Source organism: Arachis stenosperma, chromosome 10, assembly GCF_014773155.1.
Source record: "Arachis stenosperma cultivar V10309 chromosome 10, arast.V10309.gnm1.PFL2, whole genome shotgun sequence".
NCBI classification, from domain to species: Eukaryota; Viridiplantae; Streptophyta; class Magnoliopsida; order Fabales; family Fabaceae; genus Arachis; species Arachis stenosperma.
This window is the reverse complement of record NC_080386.1, coordinates 67,623,192-67,638,587: the sequence shown is the minus strand read 5'-3', so window position 1 is coordinate 67,638,587 and position 15,396 is coordinate 67,623,192. Positions and strand designations below refer to the sequence as shown.

The following is a 15,396-nucleotide window of genomic DNA, read 5'->3' as shown; positions in this document are numbered from 1 at the left end:
GTCAGTTGTCCATACTCGAACAATCCCCGGCAACAGCGCCAAAAACTTGGTGGGCGAAATTGTGATTCATTTTTTTCACTTCAACAATCCAAGGTAATGGCTCCAAAGACTTGGTGCACAGAACCATGGTCCAAAATTAACTTCACAGTCTTGCTCAACTAACCAGCAAGTGCATTGGGTCGTCCAAGTAATACCTTACGTGAGTAAGGGTCGATCCCACGGAGATTGTTGGTATGAAGCAAGCTATGGTCACCTTGTAAATCCCAGTCAGGTTAAATAACTAAATTAAGAGATTATAGGATTAAATTAAATAAACTGAAAATAAAGATAAAGTTACTCATGTAATTCAATGGTGGGAATTTCAGATAGGTGTATGGAGATGCTGTGCTCCTCTTGAAACTCTACTTCACTACTCGCTCTTCCAATCCTTCTTACTCTTTTCCATGGCAAGCTGTATGTAGGGCATCACCATCATCAATGGCTACTTTCAATCCTCTCGGAAAAATGGTCCTATGCGCTGTCACTGCACGGCTAATCGTCTGGAGGCATCACCCTTGGTTGATAGCTACATCCCATCCTCTCAGTGAAAATGGTCCAAATGCTCTGTCACAGCACGGCTAATCATCTGTCGGTTCTCAATCAGGTTGGAGTAGAATCCATTGATTCTTTTGCGTCTGTCACTAACGCCCAGCCTTCAGGAGTTTGAAGCTCGTCACAGTCATTCAATACCGGAATCCTACTCGGAATACCACAGACAAGGTTAGACTTTCCGGATTCCCAGGATCCTACTCGGAATACCACAGACAAGGTTAGACTTTCCGGATCCCCATGAATGCCGCCATCTATCTAGCTTATACCACGAAGATTCTGTTGGGGAATCTAAGAGATATGCGCCCGGCCTAAGGTAGAACGGAAGTGGTTGTCAGTCACGCGCGTTCATAGGTGAGAATGATGATGAGTGTCACGGATCATCACATTCATCAAGGTAAAGTGCAACGTATATCTTGGATTAAGAATAAAATTGATTTGGATAAAAAATAATAGTAATTGCATTGAAACTTGAGGTACAGCAGAGCTCTACACCCTTAATCTATGGTGTGTAGAAACTCCACCGTTGAAAATACATAAGTGAGAGAGGTTCAGGCATGGCCGAATGGCCAGCCCCCAAAACGTGGTCACTGGATCAAAATACAATCCAGGGATCAAAACCAAGATAAAAAAGATGATAATATGATAGTAAAAGGTTCTATTTATAATAAACTAGCTCCTAGGGTTTACAGAAGTAAGTAATTAATGCGTAAATCCACTTCCGGGGCCCACTTGGTGTATGTTTGGGCTGAGCTTGGTCTATCCACGAGCTGAGGCTTTTCTTGGAGTTGAACTCCAAGTTATAACGTGTTTTGGGCGTTCAACTCCGGATCATGACGTGTTTCTGGCGTTTAACTCCAAACAGCAGCATGTACTTGGCGTTCAACGCCAAGTTACGTCGTCAATTTCCGAATAAAGTATGGACTATTATATATTGCTGGAAAGCTCTGAATGTCTACTTTCCAACGCCGTTGAGAACGCGCCATTTGGAGTTTTGTAGCTCCAGAAAATCCATTTTGAGTGCAGGGAGGTCAGATTCCAACAGCATCAGCAGTCCTTTTGTCAGCCCTTTTCAGAGTTTTGCTCAAGTCCCTCAATTTCAGCCAGAAACTACCTGAAATCACAGAAAAACACACAAAATCCTAGTAAAGTCCAGAAATGTAAATTTAACATAAAAACTAATGAAAACATCCCTAAAAGTAACTAGATCATACTAAAAACTACCTAAAAACAATGCCAAAAAGCGTATAAATTATCCGCTCATCACCTACCTATGAGAGCATTGTAAGCTGAACTTACATCGACCACGATGTAGTCTATTCTGAGAGTTCTGGATTGGTTCCCTTTTCCGACGGTTGTATGTAGTGGTATGTATCCCAGTAGTTAAACCGGGGTATCTCCTAGTCCGAACTGACTGTTTGGATATGCTTTAAGTTCTTTTTCTTCTAAGCCGAGTTTATCGAATGCTGTTTTGAATAAGATATCGGCGGAACTCCCTTGGTCTATTAAGGTGCGGTGTAGATTGGCGTTTGCCAATATGATGGTGATGACCATGAGATCGTCGTGTCCTGAGATGATGCCGGAGGCGTCCTCTTTAGGGAATGTTATTGCCGGGATGTTGAGTGCTTCCTCCTTTCCCTCGACATGATATAATTCTTTGAGATATCTTTTGCAAGATGATTTGGAGATCCCACCTCCTGCAAATTCGCCATGTATCATGTGGACATGTCTCTCTAGTGTCCGGGGTGATCGTTCAGTTCGCTCGGTATCTTCATCCCTTCGTCTCTTTCTTTGATCATCATCTCGGGTGGCCAGAAATCGATCTAATTTTCCTTCTCTCACCAATTTTTCTATGATATTTTTTAAGTCAAAGCATTCGTTTGTGGAGTGTCCACGGACTCGATGGTATTCACAATATTCCTTCCGGTTTCCTCCTCCCTTTTTTCCTTTAAGTGGCCGTGCTGGGGAGATTTTTTCTGTATGGCAGATTTCTTTGTATATCTCGACCAGGGATGCCCTGAGAGGAGTGTAATTGTGGTATTTTTTTATTTTCTCCCCTTGTCGATCTTCTTTTCTCTTGGATTCCTTGTCTTTGTCTCGGTAGGAGCTCCCCGATTTTGAGGTCTCTCCTAACCGAGCATTTTCTTTCATGTTGATATATTTTTCTGCTCGTTCCTGTACTTCATCTAAGGAGGTCGGGTACTTCTTTGATATAGATTGGCTAAAAGGTCCTTCTTGCAGGCCGTTGATGAGTCCCATGATGGCGGCTTCTGTTGGTAAACTTTGTATGTCCATGCACGTTTTGTTGAATCTTTCCATGTAGTTGCAGAGGCTCTCCCGATCTCCTTGTTTGATCCTTAGTAGGCTGGGGGCATGCTTGGCCTTATCTTTCTGAATGGAGAATCTGGCTAGGAAATTTTTAGCTAGGTCATCAAAGCTTGAAATGGACTTTGGGGGTAGGTTGTCGAACCATCGGATTGCTGTTTTTGTGAGAGTTGTTGGAAAGGCTTTACAGCGAACAGCATCTGGGGTGTCGGTAAGGTACATTCTGCTTCTGAAGTTGCTGAGGTGGTGGTTGGGGTCCGTGGTACCATCGTATAGGGTCATATCTGGGAGTTTGAAATCTTTTGGAATTTTGGTTTTCATGATTTCCCTGGTGAACGGGTCTTGCTCTTTGCGTGAATTTTCTTCAGGATTGGCCCGGGGGACTTTAAATTTAAGATCGGCTTCTAATTGCTGTAGTTTTTCTTCCAATTCTCGACGTCGCCGCACCTCTCTTTGTAGATCTTTTCCGATTTCTCGTTGTTGTTGGATTTCTTTTTCAAGTTGTTTTAGGTGATCTAGGAGTGCTTCTATTGCCCCGGAATTTGGTGAGTCTTTGTCCTTGTTGGTTTTTGGGGTATCTTGTAGCGTGACATCCGCGTTCTAGTGCGGTGTTCTATCTTCCAGACCTGAATCTTGGTCGTTGTCATGGTCGTCCGCCATGGTGATGGGATGACTTCCAGGTTCCCCGACAACGGCGCCAATGTTCTGAGGGTTACCTGAAACTATAGGTCGGTCTCAGATGAGATCTTCTGTGCTGGTCGGAGCCGACTTATCCGGCGGGTGTGTAGTGGCCGGAGCTGGTGTGTCCGACTTGTGGAACTGAGAATGCTACTGATCCTTCATCCCCGGAGGGTGGGGGGTACCTGCAAGGGACTCCGATGCTTAAGTTAGCAAGGGTATTAAACAGGTATTGAGTAGAATCAGAGTATGAATTATACCTAGGTGCTCCAGTGTATTTATAATGGTGAGATGTGACCTTCTGTGGATAAGATAAGTTGGTTATCTTATCTTATCTTTAGGTAAGGTCATCTTATCTTCAAGGGAACCGCCCTTCTCCCTGTAGGCTTGGGCTGCCCTTGGATTTGGGACGTGTTCCTCTATTTGGGCCCTTTGTTTGGGCTTTCCTGTGACTTGGCCGAGCTCTTTGAGAAGAGGTCGGGTTTTCTTGACCTGAAGAGGTCGGTCGCTTTGTCTGTCGAACATCCCGGGTCGGACAGCTCGACCCAGGGTATGAACACCACCAGATACATAAATGCCACAGACACATGACTGGGTGAACCTTTTCAGATTGTGACTCAGCTTTGCTAAAGTCCCTAGTTATAGGTGTCCAGAGCTCTTAAGCACACTCTTTTTGCTTTTGATAACGACTTTAATCACTCAGTCTCAAGCTTTTCACTTGGACCTGCATGCCACAAGCACATGGTTAGGGACAGCTTGATTTAGCCGCTTAGGCCTGGATTTATTTCCTTGGGCCCTCCTATCCATTGATGCTCAAAGCCTTGGATCCTTTTTACCCTTGACTTTTGGTTTTAAGGGCTATTGGCTTTTTCTGCTTGCTTTTTCTTTTTCTTTTATATTTTTTTTTCGCCACTTTTTTTTTGCAAGCTTTGTTCTTCACTACTTTTTCTTGCTTCAAGAATCAATTTTATGATTTTTCAGATTATCAATAATATTTCTCTTTTTCATCATTCTTTCAAGAGCCAACAATTTTAACATTCATAAACAACAAGATAAAAAATATGCACTGTTTAAGCATTCATTCAGAAAACAAAAAGTATTGTCACCACATCAATATAATTAAACTAATTTCAAGGATGAATTCGAAACTCATGTACTTCTTGTTCTTTTGAATTAAAAACATTTTTCATTTAAGAAAGGTGAAGGATTCATGGAATTATTCATAGCCTTAAGACATAGTTACTAGACACTAATGATCATGTAATAAAGACACAAACATAGCCAAACATGAAGTTCAAAAACCGAAAAATAGAGAGATAAGAACAAGGAAGCTAAGGAATGAGTCCACCTTAGTGATGGTGGTGCCTTCTCCTTGAAGGACCAATGGTGTTCTTGAGCTCCTCTATGTCTCTTCCTTGCCTTTGTTGCTCCTCCTTCATAGCTCTTTGATCTTCTCTAATCTAATTAAGAATGATAGAGTGTTCTTGGTGTTCCACCCTTAATTGGTTCATGTCATGACTCAATCCTTCTAGAGAAGTGTTGAGTTGTTCCCAATAGTTGTTTGGAGGAAAATGCATCCCTTGAGGCATCTCAGGGATTTCTTGATGATGAGCTTCCTCATACGTCTCTTGAGATCCATGAATGGGCTCTCTTGTTTGCTCCATCCTCTTCTTAGTGATGGGTTTGTCCTCTTCAATGAGGATGTCTCCTTCTATGACAACTCCAGCTAAGTAGCATAGATGGCAAATGGGATGAGGAAAAGCTAGCCTTGCCAAGGTGGATGGCTTTTCGGCTACTTTGTAGAGTTCTAGAGAGATGACTTCATGAACTTCTACTTCCTTTCCAATCATGATACTATGGATCATAATGGCCCGACCCACAGTTACTTCGGATCGGTTGCTAGTGGGGATGATGAAGCGTTGGATGAACTCCAACCATCCTCTAGCCACAGGCTCAAGGTCCAGTCTTCTCAATTGAGCCGGCTTGCTTTTTGAGTCTCTTTTCTATTGAGCTCCTTCCACACATATGTCCATGAGGACTTCATCCAACCTTTGATCAAAGTTGACCCTTCTAGTGTAGGGGCGTGCGTCTTCTTGCATCATAGGCAAGTTGAATGCCAACCTTACATTTTTCGGACTGAAATCTAAGCATTTCCCCCGAACCATTGTAAGATAATTCTTTGGATTCGGGTTCATACTTTGATCATGGTTCCTAGTGATCCATGCATTGGCATAGAACTCTTGAACCATTAAGATTTTAACTTGTTGAATGGGGTTGGTAAGAACTTCCCAACCTCTTCTTTGGATCTCATGTCGGATCTCCGGATACTCATTTTTCTTGAGCATGAAAGGGACCTCAGGGATCACCTTCTTCTTGGCCACAACTTCATAGAAGTGGTCTTGATGGGCTTTTGAGATGAATCTCTCATCTTCCATGACTCAGAGGTGGAAGCAATTGCCTTCCCTTTCCTCTTTCTTAAGGTTTCTCTGGCCTTAGGTGCCATCAATGGTTTTGGAAGAATAAAAAAGCTATGCTTTTACCACACCAAACTTAGAATGTTGCTTGTCCTCGAGCAAAAGAAGAAAGAATAAATAAAGAAGAAGAAAAGATGGAGGAGAGGGAGAGTGGTGTAGGTTTCGGCTAAGGGGGAGAAGAGATGGTAGTGTTGTGTGAAAATGAAGAAGGAGGAAGGGGTTTATATAGTGGAGGGAGAGGGGTTAGGGTTCGGTCATTTAGGGTAGGTTTGGGTGGGAAAGAGATTTTGAATTTGAAGGAAGGTGGGGTTTATAGGGAAGAGTGGATGGATGTGAGTGGTGAAGAGGTGATGGGGAAGAGTGATTGAGGTGATTGGTGAATGATGTTTGGGAAAGAGTGTTATGAAGAGGTATGAGAGAGAGGGAAAAGGTAGGTGGGGATCCTGTGGGGTCCACAGATCCTGATGTGATCCTATGGGGTCCACAGATCCTGAGGTGTCAAGGATTTCTCATCTCTGCACCCTTTAGGCGTGTAAAACGCCCTCTGTATGCAATCTTGGCATTTAATGCCAGATTGATGCTTGTTTCTGGCGTTAAACACCAGCTCTATACTTGTTTCTGGCGTTAAATGCCACTTTGCTGCTTGTTTCTGGTGTTTAACGCCAGCTCTCCTCAGGGTGCAATCCTGGCATTTAAACAGCAGACTGCTGCTTGTTTCTGGCATTCAACGCCAGCTTCATGCTCTGTTCTGGCATTAAACGCCAGCCAAATGCTCCTTACTAGCGTTTAAACGCCAGTAAGTTCTTCCTCCAGGGTGTGCTTTTTCTTCTGCTATTTTTTATTCTGTTTTTAATTTTTGCAATTATTTTGTGACTCCAGATGATCATAAACCTAATAAAACATAAAAGAACAATAGAAATATAGATAAATAAAAATTGGGTTGCCTCCCGATAAGCGCTTCTTTAATGTCAATAGCTTGACAGTGAGCTCTCATGGAGCTTTACAGATCATCAAAGCATTGTTGGGATCTCCCAACACCAAACTTAGAGTTTGGTTGTGGCCTCCCAACACTAAACTTAGAGTTTGATTGTGGGGGCTTTGTTTGACTCTGTATTGAGAGAAGCTTATCGTGCCTCTTTTCCATGGTTGCAAAGGAAGATCCTTGAGCTTTAAACACAAGGTAGTTCCCATTCAATTGAAAGACTAGCTCTCCACTGTCAACATCAATCACAGCTCCTGCTGTGGCTAGGAAGAGTCTTCCAAGAATGATGGATTCATTCTTATCCTTCCCAGTTTCTAAGATTATGAAATCAGTAGGGATGTAAAGGCCTTTAGCCTTCACTAACACGTCCTCTACTAATCCATAAGCTTGTTTTATTGACTTGTCTGCCATCTCTAATGAGATTCTTGCAGCTTGTACCTCAAAGATCCCCAGCTTCTTCATTACAGAGAGTGACATAAGATTTATAACTGACCCCAGGTCATACAGAGCCTTCTCAAAGGTCATGGTGTGTAACGACCCAATTTTCATTATGTCTAGATCATACCGGAAACTGAGCATTACCAACTTGTCTTCCTAATTATTATCTATTATGTATTATATGAGCCTGATTCGTTATTAAAAACGTAGTTATTTTGCGAGGTACTTTTTTTTTTAAATGTTTGGATTAACGAACAGAATCACTCATAATCAATTCACAAGTAATAGCAAATAAAATAGTTATAAACAACCATACATAAATACATCTCAAGCAGTTGATAACATTCCGTGATCCAGCCTTTATTAGAGTAAAGATCTTTAGTTAGAACACCCCTAGATATAGCTAAATAATATCTATATACATATATATACATACAACATCGCAGGCCCTGACCTGTTCAAGAAGTTCCTAAGCTGGCACCCAGGCTAGCCTAGACTCTATACTCACCTAGTCCCTCTAAACTACTAAAGTGAGGGAAAATACGTTCTAAGCCTTCAAAACTCAAGTCAGGTGGAACATCATCAAAAGGTAAAACATAATCTGCTACTCCTCTGCACAATCAGACATTGCTATAGGACATCTCTCTAGTACCTCGTCAAGTAGCCACACAGCAGGAGTCTCGTACATAGGATTTAGGTTAAAGTTCATGTACAAACGGGGTGTAGACAGTGGCTGGTCTCACAGTATATACATATAAACAGAGAACGAGATTCACCCTAGACTCAGAAGACTACCTAGAGCGGAATCCTCTTATTGTGAACGGTTGTCAGCGAACTACGGAAGGGTAGTTATGCTTCCATCTGAAGGGGGAAGGAAGAGAGAAGGGGTAAGAACTGGGGAGTTCTTAGTAGGGTCGGGGTTATTAGTTAAGTTCATTAATTCTGTGTTGTTTGGCAGACGAATAATAGAATATAGAGAAGTAGTAAACAGAAGACAGATAAATAGAGAAAATAGAAAAAATAGAAAACAGAACACAGACAAAAGAATACAAGAAAATAAAACACACAAATAGCATACAAGCAGACAAACATAAAGAAATAGAACACACACAGAAAGAAATGCAACAGAGAATGATGCGCAGATAAGAATGATGCATGTCTAGCCCTAGCACAGGCCATGAGCTCATGTGTCGGTTGACTGCTTGCAATCCCGACATTTATCCGGTCACGTGTAATCCCGATTTCCCAGATACGATTTTTCGTTCCTAAATAAACGCGCATATAATATAGCCGCTCATTTGAGACAGCCTCTGCTTATTGCAGGAAAATATATATATACTCTACTCTGCTCTGGGGAAGCAGAAAATGGTTGTAGGTAACTTAGTTTCCCTACAGAAACTCTGGGTTGCTTCAAGCAACTAATATATAGATAAATATTGCTCTGGGTTGCATTAAGCAACTAATATATATATATATAGCTCTAGGTTGCATCAAGCAACTAATATATATCTAAATATTTCTTTATTATATTACTCTTCTCTTTATATCTCGTTATTCTATTCTAATTTTCCTGTTCTCTGTATCTCTTTACTCTGCTCTGGTTACTCTGTTCTCTGTATCTCTTTATTTACTCTTTTTCTCTCTATCTCTTTACTTTTCTCTAGTTATTCTATTCTCTGTGTTTCTCTATTCTGCTCTGATTTCTCTGCTTAACGTATGTATTTAAAGCTTATGTAAATTTCGATATGAATAGTTACCCTGCTCCAAGTATAGGTTCATTAAGTCTATATTGAAACAGTTTAACTTTTCATATAATACCTAACCCTATTCGCAACTCAAGGACTAACTAGGTTGCCCTAGTTCGTTCACTAATTTCTGTCTGTTTTTCTGTCCTTAAAACTTTACAGACTTTTCTTTGGTTTTTTTATCTTTTCTTTAACTTTTTATCTTTCATTTATCTTTGCCTCACTAATATGTTCTTTCCACTCCCTAAGTGTTTTATGAAGGTAATTATGAGATTCTACACTTAAAATTGTCTTCCTAAAGCTTTTACAGAAAACTGCCTTTTTCGCATTATTTTATTATTTTTATTAAAAATTATTTTTAATTAAATATTATTATTTAATATTTTATTATTATTTATTATTTTATTATTAATTTTCGAAAATTAACTTACCTTTTACTTTTAACCTTTAAAATTTACTTTTTACCACCCGTAACTTTTAATATTTCTACTTTAACCACCCTAACTTTCAGAAATTACTAAATAACCCCTTAAACACCAAAATTTTTACTTCATTGCCCTTTTAAGGATCTAAAGCCTGTTCTTCATTGTTCTTCATCACACTCAAAGTGTTCTTTATGTTGTTCATAAATTCTTCAGATTCTTTCTCTATTTTAACCCGTTTTTCAGTCTTTTCAGCAACTGGTTTTTACCATAATTCATAATAAATTAGCAGCCACTAAAACCCCATATTTTTCACATGATTTTAACACAAATTGAACCTCAATTTAGGCCTATGGTTTCGTTTTCCCAGCTGCCCCAAGAACATGAACTTTAAAGCTTGAATTTCATAAAATTTCATCAAAGTTTCACCAAATTTTCAACAAGAATCACTCATATAAATCACCAATTTCAAGCACAGACAAACCATAACATAATCACACAACTCAAACACAATCAATCAAGATTAATTTTGTCAAACCCTACTTTGATTTCCTGCTCCAAATCCGATTACTCTTTGAAGTGTTCTTAATGTACTTTTTCCTCCTAAATCACATCAAGAACAACTTTAAATCCAAAAACTTTCAACTAACCAAATCTCACTCAGCATGTTAGGAAGTGATTTCTAACCTTAGACTTGTTGGAAATTAACATTTCTTGGCCCTCAAGTCAAGTTAAGCATGATTCCTAAGGAAGAACATCAAGAAAACACATGTTTAAGCATGTTTCCTTGAAAACCGAATTGAAAGAGGAAAGGAACAGACATCTCACCTTATTTTCAGCCTTGATAAGTTACATGGTTATGTAGAGGAAGAAGAGAGGATCATTTTGGTGAAATCGGAATTTTTATTTGAGTTTTAGTTTAGAAGAAATCAAGCTTTGAAGATTATGTATTCATGAAAGTTTCTCTCTTTTCTCTCTTGTTATTTTCGGCCAAAAGGGAGTAAATGACCAGCCTTGGAGTTTCTTGGGGGTGTAGGGTGAGTTGTGATTGGTTGGCTTGGAGGTGGATTAAAATAATATTAAAATATCTCAGGTGTATAACTACTAAAACTAGATGTATCGGAACACTTGTAAAAACATCTCTAAAAATTATTTTCTGAGCTACTATCATAAATGATACTAGTAACATATTTATTATCAGAGAGTGCTGGTGCTAAGCTGCACCAGTAAACCGTAAACCCGGTTAAACCAATTTTCTGTTTTTAACTAAAACTGACCAGGTAACCTAATAATATTATCCAAGAAGTTTCTGATACTAAAATAATGATAATATTACCCTATTATCTCTCTTCTCTCATGAATCAATTCCGGTTCATCAAACTGAGACTATTTACGAAAAACTGGATCAAAACTCCTGACCGATACGGTTCAAAAACTATGTTCTTCGTGGCTGCGTTATCGAGCTTGCCTCAAAAAAGATTCTAACTTAAAGATGGCATAATGACAATGAGGATTCAGATACTTGATGATATATCAGAGCTTCTCCCTTTACTGATCCTCCAGAGTTCTCCGTACTTTCAGAAAAGATCTCGCGTATTCGAAAACCAGGGTTGTTACATGGTGCCTATGGTACAGGATATTAAGAATTTACCAGGATCTTGTTTCTTTTGAGGTATAGTTTTGCTGAATCCATGCATCTAGTTCACTAATGAGCAAGGGAGGTTCACCTTTCCAAGTCTCATTACCAAACAACTTAGCATTCAGCTTCATGATGGCTCCTAGATATTGAGCAACTTGCTCTTCAGTTACATCTTCATCCTCTTCAGAGGAAGAATAGTTCTCAGAGTTCATGAATGGAAGAAGAAAGTTTAATGGAATCTCTATGGTCTCTATATGAGCCTCAGATTCCTTTAGGTCCTCAATAGGAAACTCCTTTCTGTCTGGAGGACGTCCCATGAAGTCTTCATCATTGGGATTCACGTCCTCCCCTTCCTCTTTGGATTCGGCCATTTTGATTATATCAATGGCCTTGCACTCTCTTTTTGGATTCTCTTCTGTATTGCTTGGGAGAGTACTAAGAGGAGTTTCAGTGATTTTCTTACTCAGCTGACCCACTTGTGCCTCCAAATTTCTAATGGAGGACCTTGTTTCACTCATGAAACTTAAAGTGGCCTTAGATAGATCAGAGACTATGTTTGCTAAGCTAGAGGGGCTTTGCTCAGAATTATATGTCTGTTGCTGAGAAGATGATGGAAAAGGCTTGCTATTGCTAAACCTGTTTCTTCCACCATTATTAAAGCCTTGTTGGGGCTTTTGTTGATCCTTCCATGAGAAATTTGGATGATTTCTCCATGAGGAATTACAGGTGTTTTCATAGGGTTCACCCATGTAATTCACCTATGCCATTGCAGGATTCTCAGGATCATAAGCTTCTTCCTCAGAAGGTGCCTCTTTAGTACTGTTGGATACATTTTGCCATCCATTCAGACTCTGAGAAATCATGTTGACTTGCTGAGTCAACATTTTGTTCTGAGCCAATATGACATTCAGAGTATCAATTTCAAGAACTCCCCTCTTCTGAGGCATCCCATTACTCACAGGATTTCTCTCAGAGGTGTACATGAATTGGTTATTTGCAACCATGTTAATGAGTTCTTGAGCTTCTGCAGGCATTTTCTTTAGGTGAATGGATCCACCTGCAGAATGGTCCAGTGACATCTTAGAGAACTCAGAAAGACCATCATAGAATATATCCAAAATGGTCCACTTTGAAAGCATGTCAGAAGGACACTTTTTGGTCAACTGCTTGTATCTTTCCCAAGCTTCGTAGAGGGATTCACCATCTTTTTGCTTGAAGGTCTGAACATCCACTCTAAGCTTGCTCAGCTTTTGAGAAGGAAAAAACTTGGCCAAGAAGGCGGTGACCAGCTTATCCCAAGAGTCCAGGCTATCTTTAGGTTGTGAGTCCAACCATGTTCTAGCTCTGTCTCTTACAGTAAAAGGGAAAAGCATGAGCCTGTAGGCTTCAGGATCTACTCCATTAGTCTTAACAGTATCATAGATCTACAAGAATTCAGTTAAAAACTGATAGGGATCTTCTGATGGAAGTCCATGAAACATGCAGTTCTATTACATTAGAGCAACTAGTTGAGGCTTCAGCTCAAAATTGTTTGCTCCAATGGCAGGGATTGAGATGCTTCTTCCATAAAAATTGGAAGTAGGTGTAGTATAATCACTAAGCATCCTCCTTGCATTATTATTGGGTTCGGCCATGTCTCCTTCTTTTTCGAGATTCTTTGTAAGGTTTTCTCTGAATTGTTGTGCTTTATTTTCTCTTAGTTTCTTCTTCAGAGTCCTTTCAGGTTTAGGATCTGCTTCAACAAGAATGTCCTTGCCCTTGCTCCTGCACATATGAAAAAGAAAAGAACAGAAAAGGAAGAGGAATCCTCTATGTCACAGTATAGAGATTCCTTTATGTGAGTAGAAGAAAAAAAGAATAGAAGAAGGAAAAGAGGAAAATTTGAACACAAAGGAGAAGAGAGGGTTCAAATTTTTAGATGAAGAGAATTGTTAGTAAATAAATAAAATAAATAGAAAGAGATGAGAGGGAGAGAATTTCGAAAATTATTTTTGAAAAAAGGTTAGTGATTTTCGAAAATTAAGAAAAGAAATAAAATTAAAATTAAAATTTGAAACAATTAGTTATTTAAAAGAATTTTGAAAAAGGGTGAGGAATTTTCGAAAATTAGAGAGAGAAAAGTAGTTAGGTGGTTTTGAAAAAGATAAGAAATAGTAAAACAGAAAGTCAATTAGTTAGTTGAAAAAGATTTGAAATTCAATTTTGAAAAGATAAGAAGTTAGAAAAGATTTTGAAATTGATTTTGAAAAAGATATGATTTGAAAAGATATTATTGAAATTTGTTTTGAAAAAGATTTGAAAAGGAAATTAAAAAGATTTTATTTTTAAAATTAAAATTGATTACTTGACTAACAAGAAACTAAAAGATATGATTCTAAAATTTAAAGATTGAACCTTTCTTAACAAGAAAGTAACAAACTTCAATTTTTTGAATCAATCACATTAATTGTTAGTAAAGTTTTCGAAAATCATGAAATAAAAATAAGAAAAAGATTTTGAAAATCAATTTTTTTTTAAAAAAAAATTTAAAAAATAACAAAAGGAAAAAGAAAAGATTTGATTTTGAAAAAGATTTTGAAAAGATAAGATTTTTAAAATTGAAATCTTGACTTGACTAACAAGAAACAACTAATTTTAAAAAATTTTTACTAAGTCAACCCAAAGATTTCGAAATTTATGAGAGAAATAAGGAAAAGATATTTTTTGATTTTTTGAATTTAATGTGGAAAGAGAAAAACACAAATATGACCCAAAACATGAAAATTATGGATCAAAACAACTAATACATGCAAACACACTATGAATGTCAAGATGAACACCAATAACACTTTGAAGATCAAGATGAACATCAAGACTTATTTTTGAAAAATTTTCAAGAAAAGAAAAACATGCAAGACACCAAACTTAGAAATTTTCAATGCTTAGACACTATGAATGCAAGAATGCATATGAAAAACAACAAAAAACACAAAACAAGAAAATTTAAAGATCAAACAAGAAGACTTGTCAAGAACAACTTGAAGATCATGAAGAACACCATGCATGAGTTTTTTGAAAAAAATGCATAAATTTTTAAAATATGCAATTGACACAAAACTTAAAAATTGACACTAGACTCATAAAAGAAACACAAAATATTTTTGGTTTTTATAATTTTATAATTTTTTTTTTGGATTTTTCGAAAAATTCTTTTTAGAAAAGCGAAATCAAAATAAAAAAATTTTGAAAGATTTTTGAAAACTTTTTGAAAAGAAAATTACCTAATCTGAGCAACAAGATGAACCGTTAGTTGTCCAAACTCAAACAATCCCTGGCAACGGCGCCAAAAACTTGGTGTTGTTGTCGGAATATTGAATAATCGCTGGCTTCAAACTCGCTGGCTTCAATCACTCAGGATTGCCAAGAGGTCAATGAGTTGCATGATTAAAGAGGAAATGAAAATTATTGATCCTAAGAATACAATATCTCTTGATCCCAATGTTAATTTCATTCTTAATTCTTGTTATTTACTTCTTATCTTTAATTCTTGACATTTACTTATGCACATTTATGGTTTTATTTAATTTTTCACATTTATGCCTTCCAAGTGTTTGTAGAAATGCTTCACTTGGTTTTACTTTCTAGACATTTACTTTCTTGCATTTTACTTTCTTTTACTTTCAATTCCTTGCAATTTACATTCTTGTACTTCAATTTTCAGCACTTTAATTTCTTGTCATTTACTATCTTGTTCTTTATTGCTTTCATTTAATTTCAAGTGATTTACACTTGTTGCTAATCATCACAATTATGACCGTCTAACTAGAATAATTAATCAACTATTGCTTGCTTAATCAGTTAATCCTTGTGGGATCGACCTCACTCTATGTGAGTTATTACTTGACGACAATTCGGAATACTTGGCGAAGGAAAATTTGTAGCGATACAGATTTTTGTGCATCAATATCTCATCTTATAACCGGAGTAAGTGGACAACACCACTGCATCTTACCCAGTGGAATATCTCAATCAGATTCAATTTCGTTATCAAGTTCATCCTTCATATTACTCCACTTCATTCATAGTCTTAATCATCTTTAATCATTATCATTTTCTCAATTTTCCA

General features: G+C 38.0%; 1 non-coding gene across 1 annotated transcript; it reads left to right on the top strand.

Moving 5' to 3' along the window:
• Positions 1–12,424: 12,424 nt before the first annotated feature.
• Positions 12,425–12,532, top strand: LOC130959261 (small nucleolar RNA R71). The gene has a single exon (XR_009078354.1). It is a non-coding gene; the product is annotated as a small nucleolar RNA R71 (small nucleolar RNA).
• Positions 12,533–15,396: the final 2,864 nt, after the last annotated feature.